The sequence below is a fragment of the Doryrhamphus excisus genome, linkage group LG7 (assembly GCF_037039965.1).
Source record: "Doryrhamphus excisus strain RoL-2023G ecotype Guam linkage group LG7, RoL_Dexc_Guam_v1.1, whole genome shotgun sequence".
NCBI lineage: Eukaryota > Metazoa > Chordata > Actinopteri > Syngnathiformes > Syngnathidae > Doryrhamphus > Doryrhamphus excisus.
This window is the reverse complement of record NC_136363.1, coordinates 23488044-23507552: the sequence shown is the minus strand read 5'-3', so window position 1 is coordinate 23507552 and position 19509 is coordinate 23488044. Positions and strand designations below refer to the sequence as shown.

The 19509-nt window shown below is 52.8% G+C and overlaps 2 long non-coding RNA genes across 2 annotated transcripts; both read left to right on the top strand.

The window, feature by feature from the left end:
• Nucleotides 1-2767: 2767 nt before the first annotated feature.
• Nucleotides 2768-4707, top strand: LOC144899492 (uncharacterized). The gene is made up of 4 exons (XR_013627624.1): nucleotides 2768-2803; nucleotides 3727-3944; nucleotides 4427-4514; nucleotides 4613-4707. It is a non-coding gene; the product is annotated as an uncharacterized LOC144899492 (long non-coding RNA).
• Nucleotides 4708-8801: 4094 nt separating this feature from the next.
• LOC131130203 (uncharacterized) lies at nucleotides 8802-10741 on the top strand. Its single transcript, XR_013627623.1, has 4 exons — nucleotides 8802-8837; nucleotides 9761-9978; nucleotides 10461-10548; nucleotides 10647-10741. It is a non-coding gene; the product is annotated as an uncharacterized LOC131130203 (long non-coding RNA).
• The last annotated feature ends 8768 nt before the right edge of the window (nucleotides 10742-19509 follow it).

The window sequence follows — 19509 nt, the reverse complement described above, 5'->3', positions numbered from 1 at the left end:
CTAGCATCCCTAGCATCCCTAGCACCCCGAGCACCCCTAGCATCCCTAGCATCCCTAGCACCCCTACCATCCCTAGCATCCCTAGCATCCCTAGCACCCCTAGCATCCCTAGCATCCCTAGCACCCCTAGCATACTTAGCATCCCTAGCACCCCTACCATCCCTAGCACCCCGAGCACCCCTAGCACCCCTAGCATCCCTAGCACCCCTAGCATCCCTAGCACCCTTAGCATCCCTAGCATCCCTAGCATCCCTAGCACCCCTAGCACCCCTAGCATCCCTAGCACTCCTAGCATCCCTAGCATCCCTAGCACCCCTACCATCCCTAGCACCCCTAGCACCCCTAGCACCCTTAGCATCCCTAGCACCCCTAGCACTCCTAGCATCCCTAGCATCCCTAGCACCCCGAGCACCCCTAGCATCCCTAGCATCCCTAGCACCCCTACCATCCCTAGCATCCCTAGCACCCCTAGCATCCCTAGCATCCCTAGCACCCCTAGCATACTTAGCATCCCTAGCACCCCTACCATCCCTAGCACCCCTAGCACCCCTAGCACCCCAAGCACCCCTAGCATCCCTAGCACCCCTAGCATCCCTAGCATCCCTAGCACCCCTAGCACTCCTAGTACTCCTAGCATCCCTAGCACCACAAGCACCCCTAGCACCCCTAGCACCCCTAGCATCCCTAGCATCCCTAGCATCCCTAGCACCCCTAGCACCCCTAGCATCCCTAGCACCCCTAGCATCCCTAGCACCCCTAGCACCCCTAGCATCCCTAGCATCCCTAGCACCCCTAGCACCCCTAGCATCCCTAGCACCCCTAGCACCCCTAGCACCCCTAGCATCCCTAGCATCCCTAGCATCTCTAGCACCCCAAGCACCCCTAGCATCCCTAGCACCCCTAGCATCCCTAGCACCCCTACCATCCCTAGCATCCCTAGCACCCCTAGTACCCCTAGCACTCCTAGTACTCCTAGCATCCCTAGCACCACGAGCACCCCTAGCACCCCTAGCACCCCTAGCATCCCTAGCACCCCTAGCATCCCTAGCACCCCTAGCATCCCTAGCACCCCTAGCATCCCTAGCATCCCTAGCACCCCTAGCACCCCTAGCACCCCTAGCACTCTTTGCATCCCTAGCACCCCTAGCACTCCTAGCATCCCTAGCATCCCTAGCACCCCGAGCACCCCTAGCATCCCTAGCATCCCTAGCACCCCTAGCACTCCTAGCACCCCGAGCACCCCTAGCACCCCTAGCATCCCTAGCACCCCTAGCATCCCTAGCACCCCTAGCATCCCTAGCATCCCTAGCATCCCTAGCATCCCTAGCATCCCTAGCACCCCTAGCACCCCTAGCATCCCTAGCACTCCTAGCATCCCTAGCACCCCTACCATCCCTAGCACCCCTACCATCCCTAGCATCCCTAGCACCCCTAGCACTCCTAGTACTCCTAGCATCCCTAGCACCACGAGCACCCCTAGCACCCCTAGCACCCCTAGCATCCCTAGCACCCCTAGCACCCCTAGCATCCCTAGCACCCCTAGCATCCCTAGCACCCCTAGCATCCCTAGCATCCCTAGCACCCCTAGCACCCCTAGCACCCCTAGCACTCTTTGCATCCCTAGCACCCCTAGCACTCCTAGCATCCCTAGCATCCCTAGCACCCCGAGCACCCCTAGCATCCCTAGCATCCCTAGCACCCCTAGCACTCCTAGCACCCCTAGCACCCCTAGCATCCCTAGCATCCCTAGCACCCCTAGCATCCCTAGCATCCCTAGCATCCCTAGCATCCCTAGCACCCCTAGCACCCCTAGCATCCCTAGCACTCCTAGCATCCCTAGCACCCCTACCATCCCTAGCACCCCTAGCACCCCTACCATCCCTAGCACCCCTAGCACCCCTAGCACCCTTAGCATCCCTAGCACCCCTAGCACCCCTAGCACCCCTAGCACTCCTAGCACAAGTGCAGGGCGCAATGTACAACAGTGAGTATATCAGTTTGACATTTGAATGTTGTGATGGAATCTGATTGTTTGGGGAGGTGTAGTCTGGGTGCCGATAGCTGAAGGCTTGGGCACCTACGTGTAATAGTGGTTGTGGTTTAGCTACCAGCTATAGTTAATTAAACGTAATTAGTCGACTGGTCGAGGGTATATATTGATGTATATAGTATTGCGTTTTAGCATTGAACGTTCTGCCAATCACTGTCTATGACAGATAGTAATCTGGTTCCAAAGTGAGGTGGGTTTGATTGGAAAGCTCATTTTGAGTGGGATTTTTTTGGAGGGAATTTCGTCACTGCTGTGGGTGAATTGAAAACAACTTATTATATAGACAGAGCTGCTCAAGCTTTGAACATATCTTGCTAGAGTACAGAAACAAAGGTACAGTAGTACTATGGTGGCAGATATTGACATTTTTGTCTTTTTTTTGGTCTTGTTTATGAGAGTGTTACTTAACAGCTTAATATGTAGCATTTAGGGATTCAATGAGTTTAATTATCATCTCGTCAGTTAATATGTGTGAGTGCATCTGACATAATAACTTGGAGAGAAAAAAAGTCACCTATTGTTCAACATCTAGGCTGGCTATACAGTTAAAGCTAGTATATAGTTTGTGCTAAAATTGTGAATTTGACCTGAAATTGTATTTTATGGTTGGTGGGTGAATGTTAACCACAAAGCATTTACCTGTGCAAAAACAATAATTATAGAAAGTGCCCCTTGTTAACTTCTCTCAACCATTGTCTTCCTGTCCCATTTAGAATTGTCCAGATCACACCGCCAGAAAGTGTTCTTTGCCACGTAAGTAATTTAAATTTATTAGTTTGCCATATTTGCACAATGTACATGTTGTCAGTTTGTGCTCATTTGTCATTTTCAGTTCTGATATTCCTGCATTCGCAAGTTACAAAATTGTAATAGGCCAGGTGAAGTGCATGATGGTAGGCTGATGATGGACACAATATTTAATTAAATTAGCTAAATAGTGTTGTTACTCCTGAAACAATATTAACCGTTGTGCACCCCCAAGTAATGTAGAGATCCCTCTCTGAAAAAATGTTCCACTCTTCCCCGCTTTTCTTAATTTTAAAGCCAGGTTTCCTTGTGAATTAAAAACAAAATATTTCAGCCACTGAGTAGTGAGTACTTTCCCCACTTAGTGATGTTAAGTTAAGCCACCTGAAAGGCTAAAAGTTGAATTTGATTTGAATTTGACAGTTGAAAAAAATGGTGAGAAGACCACAGGGTCCTGTGCAACAAATTGTCAGACGTGTCTATGAAAGGCAATTACTTTCTCACATGTCAAAAGACATGCCTGAAGGTGTTGAACTGAAACAGCCCCATGCCTGCGGACCACTGCCAAAGGATTTTTCCATGCATCAGAGTGTTCAATATAAACTATATAAACTCAAAGGCACAATAATCTCAAACTCCCATGGTTCTAATTGTTTTGAACTGGGGGGCAGAGTTGCAATTGTGAGGAACATTGTACATTCTGCAGCAGAAACACATGTAGTGTATGAACTTTTTGAGACAGGGGCATGTTTTTTCAGCTACCCCATTGATTCGACATGTCTTGGAGTATATTTACTATCAAAACTGTCTGGTCAGCTTGCCAGTGCTCCAGTGACAGACTTCACAAAACCACTGATATTATTGCCTTTGTGCAAAATGTTTGTGGCTTTGCCTCAGCTACACTGCATATAACACAATGAATTTTGCAGAATGCCCTCATTCAGTGTGGTCGAGTTTGTGGATGAAGTTGACACTGATGGCTACAAGAAGGTGGACATCGTTCCGTCAGAGTGGTTCGTGGACACTGAAAGAAAATTATGCTGGTGGCCACCAGCCACATTCCAAAATGTGACCAAGGCCGTGAAAGAGTGCACACCACCAGCTCAAAACTGGATTGTCTGTAATGTGCGAGTGATGGGAAATGCAGGTAACTTTGATTTCTCATTAACTTTCTCTTTAACACATTTTTTCATAGATTGGCTATTCCTGCGACTTTATACTCCACATCGACTGTTTATTTAAAACTGTTTATGTTACATAAACACTGGACACTTTTTCTGTTCATGTTTATTTTTGGTGTAGTTGAATAACCATTGTGTTAGCATATCTTACACCTATCCAGCCTGTTCTCTATTCTTTCATTGTTAGAACTTGCTTTCCAAGATGACGTAATGTCGTTTTTTTCACATTATATTTACCATTGTAAAAACTACAGACAGTCAACTCTAATCTATCCTTTTCTTCTCATGTCCTGATCGGAAAAAAAATATTTGAATCGTGACTCAAAACTGTGATGTGATCCAAATTGTGAATTTTGTGATTCATTATACGTATTCTAAATGTCTATGAAACGCTAGTTATATTTTGATGTCTGCTTCACTGGTTTTATTTTGTCATTATATTTTACAGCCACTTATGCAGAGGCCAGGGTAAAGCTACATCAAGCTGAGTATACATCAGACCTGACTGACACCGAAGATGTCGTGATAAAGAGAAAGTAGGTGTTGGTGGTGTAATAGACGTTAAAAGGTCATTTCCATAATTGGGGTAGCAGTTATGGTTTACAAATTCATATTCCTCCATATACCTCTCCAGGGTAAAACAGAGCAAGCAACGAGTATCAAGTGATTCAGAGGAGGAACTTCCACCCACTCCCCCAGAAAAACTCCTTGGGCTAGCAACAAAGAAAACGACCAGATGGATCACCAGCTCCACTGCCCAGGGAGTTGCCAGCCCCACTGTCCAGCGAGTTGCCAGCCCCACTGCCCAGCGAGTTGCCAGCCCCACTGCCCAGCGAGTTGCCAGCCCCACTGTTCAGGAAGTCACCAGCCCCACTGCCCAGCGAGGGACCGGTTCCACTCTCCAGAGGGTTGCAAACAATTGCCACAATTGTGAAGCCATGTTCACAAAAATTCTGACACTTCTCGAGGAAATTAAGGAGACTCAGAAGGTCCATGGGAAGATGCTGAATGTCCTCTTGAAGAAACAAGATGCATCTGTGATGGAGGTTCCTGATGGTGTCGTCTTCCCGCTCCAAAGTCAAGCAGATGTTGAGGCTCTTGAGGAGAAACTTGGGGACCGCAGTCTCACGTCTGGTGTAGTAAGTTTTCTTTAAAACCTTTCCTCAAATTTGCCCACAAAATAAAAATATGTATTACATGATACTAAATTACATAAAGGCTACAGTTCATTTCCAACGGTTAGTTGACTTTCTGGCTCAATATTAAATCTTTGACGCTTATTGTCTTAGCAGTTAATGTAATCCTTTGTGTCTCCTTTTGGCTCTCATCCATAGGTTGCCATGGTGGCAGATATAGGGGGCACAAGTGTTGATGATGCAACAAGACGAATGATGAAGTACATTCTGTCAAATGAGCTGGCATTGGAGTACAACATGTTTGGCCGTCACGGTAAAAGGATGTTTAAGAACCTGCGTCTTTTCAACGTTGTGTACGGTAAGTCCATTTCAGTAGATATCAGTAGACGTTCTTTTGTTGAAAAAACGTTCCATCTGCAGGGATTAAAGTTCCCCATTGCCATTAGGGATTTCCATCAGTTGGAAAAATGAGAGGAAAGAAATTATTATGCTAAAGACCTCACAAAAAACCCCTAAAAAACATGGTAACAATGTTCCATTCCTATAAGTGACGTGTATAAAACGTCTCCTTGCTAGTCACAGCATCCCTAGCACCCCGAGCACCCCTAGCACCCCTAGCATCCCTAGCACCCCTAGCATCCCTAGCACCCTTAGCATCCCTAGCATCCCTAGCACCCCTAGCACCCCTAGCATCCCTAGCACTCCTAGCATCCCTAGCATCCCTAGCACCCCTACCATCCCTAGCACCCCTAGCACCCCTAGCACCCTTAGCATCCCTAGCACCCCTAGCACTCCTAGCATCCCTAGCATCCCTAGCACCCCGAGCACCCCTAGCATCCCTAGCATCCCTAGCACCCTTACCATCCCTAGCATCCCTAGCATCCCTAGCACCCCTAGCATCCCTAGCATCCCTAGCACCCCTAGCATACTTAGCATCCCTAGCACCCCTACCATCCCTAGCACCCCTAGCACCCCTAGCACCCCAAGCACCCCTAGCACCCCTAGCATCCCTAGCACCCCTAGCATCCCTAGCATCCCTAGCATCCCTAGCACCCCTAGCACTCCTAGTACTCCTAGCATCCCTAGCACCACAAGCACCCCTAGCACCCCTAGCATCCCTAGCATCCCTAGCATCCCTAGCACCCCTAGCATCCCTAGCACCCCTAGCATCCCTAGCACCCCTAGCACCCCTAGCATCCCTAGCATCCCTAGCACCCCTAGCATCCCTAGCACCCCTAGCATCCCTAGCACCCCTAGCACCCCTAGCACCCCTAGCATCCCTAGCATCCCTAGCATCTCTAGCACCCCAAGCACCCCTATCATCCCTAGCATCCCTAGCACCCCTAGCATCCCTAGCACCCCTACCATCCCTAGCATCCCTAGCACCCCTAGCACCCCTAGCACTCCTAGTACTCCTAGCATCCCTAGCACCACGAGCACCCCTAGCACCCCTAGCACCCCTAGCATCCCTAGCACCCCTAGCACCCCTAGCATCCCTAGCACCCCTAGCATCCCTAGCACCCCTAGCATCCCTAGCATCCCTAGCACCCCTAGCACCCCTAGCACCCCTAGCACCCCTACCACTCCTAGCACCCTTAGCATCCCTAGCACCCCTAGCACTCCTAGCATCCCTAGCATCCCTAGCACCCCAAGCACCCCTAGCATCCCTAGCATCCCTAGCATCCCTAGCACCCCTAGCACCCCTACCATCCCTAGCACCCCTACCACTCCTAGCACCCTTAGCATCCCTAGCACCCCTAGCACTCCTAGCATCCCTAGCATCCCTAGCACCCCAAGCACCCCTAGCATCCCTAGCATCCCTAGCACCCCTAGCACTCCTAGCATCCCTAGCACCCCGAGCACCCCTAGCACCCCTAGCATCCCTAGCACCCTTAGCATCCCTAGCATCCCTAGCATCCCTAGCATCCCTAGCACCCCTAGCACCCCTAGCATCCCTAGCACTCCTAGCATCCCTAGCATCCCTAGCACCCCTACCATCCCTAGCACCCCTAGCACCCCTAGCACCCTTAGCATCCCTAGCACCCCTAGCACTCCTAGCATCCCTAGCATCCCTAGCACCCCGAGCACCCCTAGCATCCCTAGCATCCCTAGCACCCCTACCATCCCTAGCATCCCTAGCATCCCTAGCACCCCTAGCATCCCTAGCATCCCTAGCACCCCTAGCATACTTAGCATCCCTAGCACCCCTACCATCCCTAGCACCCCGAGCACCCCTAGCACCCCTAGCATCCCTAGCACCCCTAGCATCCCTAGCACCCTTAGCATCCCTAGCATCCCTAGCATCCCTAGCACCCCTAGCACCCCTAGCATCCCTAGCACTCCTAGCATCCCTAGCATCCCTAGCACCCCTACCATCCCTAGCACCCCTAGCACCCCTAGCACCCTTAGCATCCCTAGCACCCCTAGCACTCCTAGCATCCCTAGCATCCCTAGCACCCCGAGCACCCCTAGCATCCCTAGCATCCCTAGCACCCCTACCATCCCTAGCATCCCTAGCATCCCTAGCACCCCTAGCATCCCTAGCATCCCTAGCACCCCTAGCATACTTAGCATCCCTAGCACCCCTACCATCCCTAGCACCCCTAGCACCCCAAGCACCCCTAGCACCCCTAGCATCCCTAGCACCCCTAGCATCCCTAGCACCCCTAGCACTCCTAGTACTCCTAGCATCCCTAGCACCACAAGCACCCCTAGCACCCCTAGCACCCCTAGCATCCCTAGCATCCCTAGCATCCCTAGCACCCCTAGCACCCCTAGCATCCCTAGCACCCCTAGCATCCCTAGCACCCCTAGCACCCCTAGCATCCCTAGCATCCCTAGCACCCCTAGCACCCCTAGCACCCCTAGCACTCCTAGCACAAGTGCAGGGCGCAATGTACAACAGTGAGTATATCAGTTTGACATTTGAATGTTGTGATGGAATCTGATTGTTTGGGGAGGTGTAGTCTGGGTGCCGATAGCTGAAGGCTTGGGCACCTACGTGTAATAGTGGTTGTGGTTTAGCTACCAGCTATAGTTAATTAAACGTAATTAGTCGACTGGTCGAGGGTATATATTGATGTATATAGTATTGGGTTTTAGCATTGAACGTTCTGCCAATCACTGTCTATGACAGATAGTAATCTGGTTCCAAAGTGAGGTGGGTTTGATTGGAAAGCTCATTTTGAGTGGGATTTTTTTGGAGGGAATTTCGTCACTGCTGTGGGTGAATTGAAAACAACTTATTATATAGACAGAGCTGCTCAAGCTTTGAACATATCTTGCTAGAGTACAGAAACAAAGGTACAGTAGTACTATGGTGGCAGATATTGACATTTTTGTCTTTTTTTTGGTCTTGTTTATGAGAGTGTTACTTAACAGCTTAATATGTAGCATTTAGGGATTCAATGAGTTTAATTATCATCTCGTCAGTTAATATGTGTGAGTGCATCTGACATAATAACTTGGAGAGAAAAAAAGTCACCTATTGTTCAACATCTAGGCTGGCTATACAGTTAAAGCTAGTATATAGTTTGTGCTAAAATTGTGAATTTGACCTGAAATTGTATTTTATGGTTGGTGGGTGAATGTTAACCACAAAGCATTTACCTGTGCAAAAACAATAATTATAGAAAGTGCCCCTTGTTAACTTCTCTCAACCATTGTCTTCCTGTCCCATTTAGAATTGTCCAGATCACACCGCCAGAAAGTGTTCTTTGCCACGTAAGTAATTTAAATTTATTAGTTTGCCATATTTGCACAATGTACATGTTGTCAGTTTGTGCTCATTTGTCATTTTCAGTTCTGATATTCCTGCATTCGCAAGTTACAAAATTGTAATAGGCCAGGTGAAGTGCATGATGGTAGGCTGATGATGGACACAATATTTAATTAAATTAGCTAAATAGTGTTGTTACTCCTGAAACAATATTAACCGTTGTGCACCCCCAAGTAATGTAGAGATCCCTCTCTGAAAAAATTTTCCCCTCTTCCCCGCTTTTCTTAATTTTAAAGCCAGGTTTCCTTGTGAATTAAAAACAAAATATTTCAGCCACTGAGTAGTGAGTACTTTCCCCACTTAGTGATGTTAAGTTAAGCCACCTGAAAGGCTAAAAGTTGAATTTGATTTGAATTTGACAGTTGAAAAAAATGGTGAGAAGACCACAGGGTCCTGTGCAACAAATTGTCAGACGTGTCTATGAAAGGCAATTACTTTCTCACATGTCAAAAGACATGCCTGAAGGTGTTGAACTGAAACAGCCCCATGCCTGCGGACCACTGCCAAAGGATTTTTCCATGCATCAGAGTGTTCAATATAAACTATATAAACTCAAAGGCACAATAATCTCAAACTCCCATGGTTCTAATTGTTTTGAACTGGGGGGCAGAGTTGCAATTGTGAGGAACATTGTACATTCTGCAGCAGAAACACATGTAGTGTATGAACTTTTTGAGACAGGGGCATGTTTTTTCAGCTACCCCATTGATTCGACATGTCTTGGAGTATATTTACTATCAAAACTGTCTGGTCAGCTTGCCAGTGCTCCAGTGACAGACTTCACAAAACCACTGATATTATTGCCTTTGTGCAAAATGTTTGTGGCTTTGCCTCAGCTACACTGCATATAACACAATGAATTTTGCAGAATGCCCTCATTCAGTGTGGTCGAGTTTGTGGATGAAGTTGACACTGATGGCTACAAGAAGGTGGACATCGTTCCGTCAGAGTGGTTCGTGGACACTGAAAGAAAATTATGCTGGTGGCCACCAGCCACATTCCAAAATGTGACCAAGGCCGTGAAAGAGTGCACACCACCAGCTCAAAACTGGATTGTCTGTAATGTGCGAGTGATGGGAAATGCAGGTAACTTTGATTTCTCATTAACTTTCTCTTTAACACATTTTTTCATAGATTGGCTATTCCTGCGACTTTATACTCCACATCGACTGTTTATTTAAAACTGTTTATGTTACATAAACACTGGACACTTTTTCTGTTCATGTTTATTTTTGGTGTAGTTGAATAACCATTGTGTTAGCATATCTTACACCTATCCAGCCTGTTCTCTATTCTTTCATTGTTAGAACTTGCTTTCCAAGATGACGTAATGTCGTTTTTTTCACATTATATTTACCATTGTAAAAACTACAGACAGTCAACTCTAATCTATCCTTTTCTTCTCATGTCCTGATCGGAAAAAAAATATTTGAATCGTGACTCAAAACTGTGATGTGATCCAAATTGTGAATTTTGTGATTCATTATACGTATTCTAAATGTCTATGAAACGCTAGTTATATTTTGATGTCTGCTTCACTGGTTTTATTTTGTCATTATATTTTACAGCCACTTATGCAGAGGCCAGGGTAAAGCTACATCAAGCTGAGTATACATCAGACCTGACTGACACCGAAGATGTCGTGATAAAGAGAAAGTAGGTGTTGGTGGTGTAATAGACGTTAAAAGGTCATTTCCATAATTGGGGTAGCAGTTATGGTTTACAAATTCATATTCCTCCATATACCTCTCCAGGGTAAAACAGAGCAAGCAACGAGTATCAAGTGATTCAGAGGAGGAACTTCCACCCACTCCCCCAGAAAAACTCCTTGGGCTAGCAACAAAGAAAACGACCAGATGGATCACCAGCTCCACTGCCCAGGGAGTTGCCAGCCCCACTGTCCAGCGAGTTGCCAGCCCCACTGCCCAGCGAGTTGCCAGCCCCACTGCCCAGCGAGTTGCCAGCCCCACTGTTCAGGAAGTCACCAGCCCCACTGCCCAGCGAGGGACCGGTTCCACTCTCCAGAGGGTTGCAAACAATTGCCACAATTGTGAAGCCATGTTCACAAAAATTCTGACACTTCTCGAGGAAATTAAGGAGACTCAGAAGGTCCATGGGAAGATGCTGAATGTCCTCTTGAAGAAACAAGATGCATCTGTGATGGAGGTTCCTGATGGTGTCGTCTTCCCGCTCCAAAGTCAAGCAGATGTTGAGGCTCTTGAGGAGAAACTTGGGGACCGCAGTCTCACGTCTGGTGTTGTAAGTTTTCTTTAAAACCTTTCCTCAAATTTGCCCACAAAATAAAAATATGTATTACATGATACTAAATTACATAAAGGCTACAGTTCATTTCCAACGGTTAGTTGACTTTCTGGCTCAATATTAAATCTTTGACGCTTATTGTCTTAGCAGTTAATGTAATCCTTTGTGTCTCCTTTTGGCTCTCATCCATAGGTTGCCATGGTGGCAGATATAGGGGGCACAAGTGTTGATGATGCAACAAGACGAATGATGAAGTACATTCTGTCAAATGAGCTGGCATTGGAGTACAACATGTTTGGCCGTCACGGTAAAAGGATGTTTAAGAACCTGCGTCTTTTCAACGTTGTGTACGGTAAGTCCATTTCAGTAGATATCAGTAGACGTTCTTTTGTTGAAAAAACGTTCCATCTGCAGGGATTAAAGTTCCCCATTGCCATTAGGGATTTCCATCAGTTGGAAAAATGAGAGGAAAGAAATTATTATGCTAAAGACCTCACAAAAAACCCCTAAAAAACATGGTAACAATGTTCCATTCCTATAAGTGACGTGTATAAAACGTCTCCTTGCTAGTCACAGCATCCCTAGCATCCCTAGCACCCCTAGCACTCCTAGCATCCCTAGCACCCCGAGCACCCCTAGCACCCCTAGCATCCCTAGCATCCCTAGCACCCCTAGCATCCCTAGCATCCCTAGCACCCCTAGCACCCCTAGCATCCCTAGCACCCCTAGCATCCCTAGCATCCCTAGCACCCCTACCATCCCTAGCACCCCTAGCACCCTTAGCATCCCTAGCACCCCTAGCACTCCTAGCATCCCTAGCATCCCTAGCACCCCGAGCACCCCTAGCATCCCTAGCACCCCTAGCACCCCTAGCACCCCTATCACCCCTAGCACCCCTAGCATCCCTAGCATCCCTAGCATCCCTAGCACCCCGAGCACCCCTAGCATCCCTAGCATCCCTAGCACCCCTAGCATCCCTAGCATCCCTAGCACCCCTACCATCCCTAGCACCCCTAGCACCCCTAGCACCCCTAGATCCCCTAGCATCCCTAGCATCCCTAGCATCCCTAGCACCCCAAGCACCCCTAGCACCCCTAGCATCCCTAGCATCCCTAGCACCCCTAGCATCCCTAGCATCCCTAGCATCCCTAGCATCCCTAGCACCCCTAGCACTCCTAGTACTCCTAGCATCCCTAGCACCACGAGCACCCCTAGCACCCCTAGCACCCCTAGCATCCCTAGCATCCCGAGCACCCCGAGCACCCCTAGCATCCCTAGCACCCCTAGCACCCCTAGCATCCCTAGCACCCCTAGCACCCCTAGCATCCCTAGCATCCCTAGCACCCCTAGGACCCCTAGCATCCCTAGCACCCCGAGCACCCCTAGCACCCTTAGCACCCCTAGCATCCCTAGCATCCCTAGCACCCCGAGCACCCCTAGCATCCCTAGCACCCCTAGCATCCCTAGCATCCCTAGCACCCCTAGCATCCCTAGCATCCCTAGCACCCCGAGCACCCCGAGCACCCCTAGCACCCTTAGCACTCCTAGCATCCCTAGCACCCCGAGCACCCCTAGCACCCCTAGCACCCCTAGCATCCCTAGCACCCCTAGCACCCCTAGCACCCCTAGCACCCCTAGCATCCCTAGCACCCCTAGCATCCCTAGCATCCCTAGCACCCCTAGCACCCCTAGCACCCTAGCATCCCTAGCACCCCTAGCACCCCTAGCATCCCTAGCACCCCTATCACCCCTAGCACCCCTAGCATCCCTAGCACCCCTAGCACCCCTACCATCCCTAGCACCCCTAGCACCCCTAGCACCCTTAGCATCCCTAGCACCCCTATCACCCCTAGCACCCCTAGCATCCCTAGCACCCCTAGCACCCCTAGCATCCCTAGCACCCCTAGCATCCCTAGCACCCCTAGCACCCCTAGCATCCCTAGCATCCCTAGCACCCCGAGCACCCTGAGCACCCCTAGCATCCCTAGCATCCCTAGCACCCCAAGCAGCCCTAGCACCCCTAGCATCCCTAGCATCCCTAGCACCCCTAGCATCCCTAGCACCCCTAGCATCCCTAGCACCCCTAGCACTCCTAGCACCCCGAGCACCCCTAGCACCCCTAGCATCCCTAGCACCCCTAGCATCCCTAGCATCCCTAGCATCCCTAGCATCCCTAGCACCCCTAGCACCCCTAGCATCCCTAGCACTCCTAGCATCCCTAGCACCCCTACCATCCCTAGCACCCCTAGCACCCCTACCACCCTTAGCATCCCTAGCACCCCTAGCACTCCTAGCATCCCTAGCATCCCTAGCACCCCGAGCACCCCTAGCATCCCTAGCATCCCTAGCACCCCTAGCATCCCTAGCATCCCTAGCACCCCTAGCATCCCTAGCACCCCTAGCACCCCTAGCATCCCTAGCACCCCTAGCATCCCTAGCACCCCTAGCATCCCTAGCATCCCTAGCACCCCGAGCACCCTAGCACCCCCTAGCATCCCTAGCACCCCTAGCACCCCTATCATCCCTAGCATCCCTAGCACCCCTAGCATCCCTAGCATCCCTAGCACCCCAAGCACCCCTAGCATCCCTAGCATCCCTAGCACCCCTAGCATCCCTAGCATCCCTAGCACCCCTACCATCCCCAGCACCCCTAGCACCCTTAGCATCCCTAGCACCCCTAGCACTCCTAGCATCCCTAGCACCCCGAGCACCCCGTGCACCCCTAGCACCCCTAGCACCCCTAGCATCCCTAGCACCCCTAGCATCCCTAGCATCCCTAGCACCCCAAGCACCCCTAGCACCCCTAGCATCCCTAGCACCCCTACCATCCCTAGCACCCCTAGCATCCCTAGCATCCCTAGCATCCCTAGCACTCCAAGCACCCCTAGCACCCCTAGCACCCCTAGCATCCCTAGCACCCCTAGCATCCCTAGCATCCCTAGCACCCCTAGCACTCCTAGTACTCCTAGCATCCCTAGCACCACGAGCACCCCTAGCACCCCTAGCACCCCTAGCATCCCTAGCATCCCTAGCATCCCTAGCACCCCTAGCACCCCTAGCACCCCTAGCATCCCTAGCACCCCTAGCACCCCTAGCATCCCTAGCACCCCTAGCACCCCTAGCACCCCTAGCATCCCCAGCACCCCTAGCATCCCTAGCATCCCTAGCATCCCTAGCACTCCTAGCATCCCTAGCACCACGAGCACCCCTAGCACCCCTAGCACCCCTAGCATCCCTAGCATCCCTAGCACCCCTAGCACCCCTAGCACCCCTAGCATCCCTAGCATCCCTAGCACCCCTAGCATCCCTAGCATCCCTAGCACCCCTAGCACCCCTAGCATCCCTAGCATCCCTAGCACCCCTAGCATTCCTAGCATCCCTAGCACCCCTACCATCCCCAGCACCCCTAGCACCCTTAGCATCCCTAGCACCCCTAGCACTCTTAGCATCCCTAGCACCCCGAGCACCCCGAGCACCCCGAGCACCCCTAGCATCCCTAGCATCCCTAGCACCCCTAGCACTCCTAGTACTCCTAGCATCCCTAGCACCCCTAGCACCCCTAGCATCCCTAGCATCCCTAGCACCCCTACCACCCCTAGCACCCCTAGCACCCCTAGCATCCCTAGCATCCCTAGCACCCCTAGCACTCCTAGCATCCCTAGCACCACGAGCACCCCTAGCACCCCTAGCACCCCTAGCATCCCTAGCATCCCTAGCACCCCTAGCACCCCTAGCATCCCTAGCACCCCTAGCATCCCTAGCACCCCTAGCACCCCTAGCATCCCTAGCATCCCTAGCACTCCTAGCATCCCTAGCACCACGAGCACCCCTAGCACCCCTAGCACCCCTAGCATCCCTAGCACCCCTAGCACCCCTAGCACCCCTAGCATCCCTAGCATCCCTAGCACCCCTAGCATCCCTAGCATCCCTAGCACCCCAAGCACCCCTAGCACCCCTAGCATCCCTAGCATCCCTAGCACCCCTAGCATCCCTAGCATCCCTAACACCCCTACCATCCCCAGCACCCCTAGCACCCTTAGCATCCCTAGCACCCCTAGCACTCCTAGCATCCCTAGCACCCCGAGCACCCCGTGCACCCCTAGCATCCCTAGCACCCCTAGCACCCCTAGCACTCCTAGTACTCCTAGCATCCCTAGCACCACGAGCACCCCTAGCACCCCTAGCATCCCTAGCATCCCTAGCACCCCTAGCACCCCTAGCATCCCTAGCACCCCTAGCACCCCTAGCATCCCTAGCACCCCGAGCACCCCGAGCACCCCTAGCATCCCTAGCATCCCTAGCACCCCAAGCATCCCTAGCATCCCTAGCATCTCTAGCACCCCAAGCACCCCTAGCACCCCTAGCATCCCTAGCACCCCTAGCATCCCTAGCACCCCTACCATCCCTAGCATCCCTAGCACCCCTAGCACCCCTAGCACTCCTAGTACTCCTAGCATCCCTAGCACCACGAGCACCCCTAGCACCCCTAGCACCCCTAGCATCCCTAGCACCCCTAGCATCCCTAGCACCCCTAGCATCCCTAGCATCCCTAGCATCCCTAGCACCCCTAGCATCCCTAGCACTCCTAGCATCCCTAGCACCCCTACCATCCCTAGCACCCCTACCACCCTTAGCATCCCTAGCATCCCTAGCACCCCTAGCACTCCTAGCATCCCCAGCATCCCTAGCACCCCGAGCACCCCTAGCATCCCTAGCACTCCTAGCATACTTAGCATCCCTAGCACCCCTAGCATCCCTAGCATCCCTAGCACCCCTAGCACCCCTAGCATCCCTAGCATCCCTAGCACCCCTAGCACTCCCAGCATCCCTAGCACCCCGAGCACCCCTAGCACCCCTACCATCCCTAGCACCCCTAGCACCCCTAGCATCCCTAGCATCCCTAGCACCCCAAGCACCCCTAGCACCCCTAGCATCCCTAGCACCCCTAGCATCCCTAGCATCCCTAGCACCCCTAGCACTCCTAGTACTCCTAGCATCCCTAGCACCACGAGCACCCCTAGCACCCCTAGCACCCCTAGCATCCCTAGCATCCCTAGCACCCCTAGCACCCCTAGCACCCCTAGCATCCCTAGCACCCCTAGCATCCCTAGCATCCCTAGCACCCCTAGCACCCCTAGCATCCCTAGCATCCCTAGCACCCCTAGCACCCCTAGCATCCCTAGCATCCCTAGCACCCCAAGCACCCCTAGCACCCCTAGCACCCCTAGCATCCCTAGCACCCCTAGCATCCCTAGCACCCCTAGCACTCCTAGCATCCCTAGCATCCCTAGCACCCCGAGCACCCCTAGCATCCCTAGCATCCCTAGCACCCCTACCATCCCTAGCATCCCTAGCATCCCTAGCACCCCTAGCATACTTAGCATCCCTAGCACCCCTACCATCCCTAGCACCCCTAGCACCCCTAGCACCCCTAGCATCCCTAGCATCCCTAGCATCCCTAGCACCCCAAGCACCCCTAGCACCCCTAGCATCCCTAGCACCCCTAGCATCCCTAGCATCCCTAGCATCCCTAGCACCCCGAGCACCCTGAGCACCCCTAGCATCCCTAGCATCCCTAGCACCCCAAGCACCCCTAGCACCCCTAGCATCCCTAGCATCCCTAGCACCCCTAGCATCCCTAGCACCCCTAGCATCCCTAGCATCCCTAGCACTCCTAGCATCCCTAGCACCACGAGCACCCCTAGCACCCCTAGCACCCCTAGCATCCCTAGCACCCCTAGCACCCCTATCATCCCTAGCATCCCTAGCACCCCTAGCATCCCTAGCATCCCTAGCACCCCAAGCACCCCTAGCATCCCTAGCATCCCTAGCACCCCTAGCACCCCTAGCATCCCTAGCACCCCTAGCATCCCTAGCATCCCTAGCACCCCTAGCACTCCTAGCATCCCGAGCACCCCTAGCATCCCTAGCACTCCTAGCATCCCTAGCATCCCTAGCACCCCTACCATCCCTAGCACCCCTAGCACCCCTACCACCCTTAGCATCCCTAGCACCCCTAGCACTCCTAGCATCCCTAGCATCCCTAGCACCCCGAGCACCCCTAGCATCCCTAGCACCCCTAGCATCCCTAGCATCCCTAGCACCCCTACCATCCCTACCATCCCTAGCACCCCTAGCACCCCTAGCATCCCTAGCATCCCTAGCACCCCTAGCATCCCTAGCATCCCTAGCACCCCTAGCATACTTAGCATCCCTAGCACCCCTACCATCCCTAGCACCCCTAGCACCCCTAGCACCCCTAGCATCCCTAGCATCCCTATCATCCCTAGCACAACAAGCACCCCTAGCACCCCTAGCATCCCTAGCATCCCTAGCATCCCTAGCACCCCTAGCACTCCTAGTACTCCTAGCATCCCTAGCACCACGAGCACCCCTAGCACCCCTAGCATCCCTAGCATCCCTAGCACCCCTAGCACCCCTAGCACCCCTAGCACCCCTAGCACTCCTAGCATACTTAGCATCCCTAGCACCCCTAGCATCCCTAGCATCCCCAGCACCCCTAGCATCCCTAGCATCCCTAGCACCCCTAGCACCCCTAGCACCCTTAGCATCCCTAGCACCCCTAGCATCCCTAGCATCCCTAGCATCCCTAGCACCCCTAGCACCCCTAGCACCCCTAGCACTCTTAGCATCCCTAGCACCCCTAGCACTCCTAGCATCCCTAGCACCCCTAGCATCCCTAGCATCCCTAGCACCCCTACCATCCCTAGCACCCCTAGCACCCCTAGCACCCCCAGCACCCTTAGCATCCCTAGCACCCCTAGCATCCCTAGCATCCCTAGCACCCCTAGCACCCCTAGCACCCCTAGCACTCTTAGCATCCCTAGCACCCCTAGCACTCCTAGCATCCCTAGCATCCCTAGCACCCCGAGCACCCCTAGCATCCCTAGCATCCCTAGCACCCCTAGCACTCCTAGCACCCCGAGCACCCCTAGCACCCCTAGCATCCCTAGCACCCCTAGCATCCCTAGCACCCCTAGCATCCCTAGCATCCCTAGCATCCCTAGCATCCCTAGCACCCCTAGCACCCCTAGCATCCCTAGCACTCCTAGCATCCCTAGCACCCCTACCATCCCTAGCACCCCTAGCACTCCTTGCATCCCTAGCATCCCGAGCACCCCTAGCATCCCTAGCACTCCTAGCATACTTAGCATCCCTAGCACCCCTAGCATCCCTAGCATCCCTAGCACCCCTAGCATCCCTAGCATCCCTAGCACCCCTAGCACCCCTAGCACCCTTAGCATCCCTAGCACCCCTAGCACTCCTAGCATCCCTAGCATCCCTAGCACCCCTAGCACTCCTAGCATCCCTAGCACCCCAAGCACCCCTAGCATCCCTAGCATCCCTAGCACCCCTAGCACTCCTAGCATCCCTAGCACCCCGAGCACCCCTAGCACCCCTAGCATCCCTAGCACCCCTAGCATCCCTAGCACCCCTAGCATCCCTAGCATCCCTAGCATCCCTAGCACCCCTAGCACCCCTAGCATCCCTAGCACTCCTAGCATCCCTAGCATCCCTAGCACCCCTACCATCCCTAGCACCCCTAGCACCCCTAGCACCCTTAGCATCCCTAGCACCCCTAGCACTCCTAGCATCCCTAGCATCCCTAGCACCCCGAGCACCCCTAGCATCCCTAGCACCCCTAGCATCCCTAGCATCCCTAGCACCCCTACCATCCCTAGCATCCCTAGCATCCCTAGCACCCCTAGCATCCCTAGCATCCCTAGCACCCCTAGCATACTTAGCATCCCTAGCACCCCTACCATCCCTAGCACCCCTAGCACCCCTAGCACCCCTAGCATCCCTAGCATCCCTAGCATCCCTAGCACCCCAAGCACCCCTAGCACCCCTAGCATCCCTAGCACCCCTAGCATCCCTAGCATCCCTAGCACCCCTAGCACTCCTAGTACTCCTAGCATCCCTAGCACCACGAGCACCCCTAGCACCCCTAGCACCCCTAGCATCCCTAGCATCCCTAGCACCCCTAGCACCCCTAGCACCCCTAGCATCCCTAGCACCCCTAGCATCCCTAGCATCCCTAGCACCCCTAGCACCCCTAGCACCCCTAGCAACCCTAGCATCCCTAGCACCCCTAGCACCCCTAGCATCCCTAGCACCCCTAGCATCCCTAGCATCCCTAGCATCCCTAGCACTCCTAGCATCCCTAGCACCACGAGCACCCCTAGCACCCCTAGCACCCCTAGCATCCCTAGCACCCCTAGCACCCCTAGCACCCCTAGCATCCCTAGCACCCCTAGCATCCCTAGCATCCCTAGCACCCCAAGCACCCCTAGCACCCCTAGCATCCCTAGCATCCCTAGCACCCCTAGCATC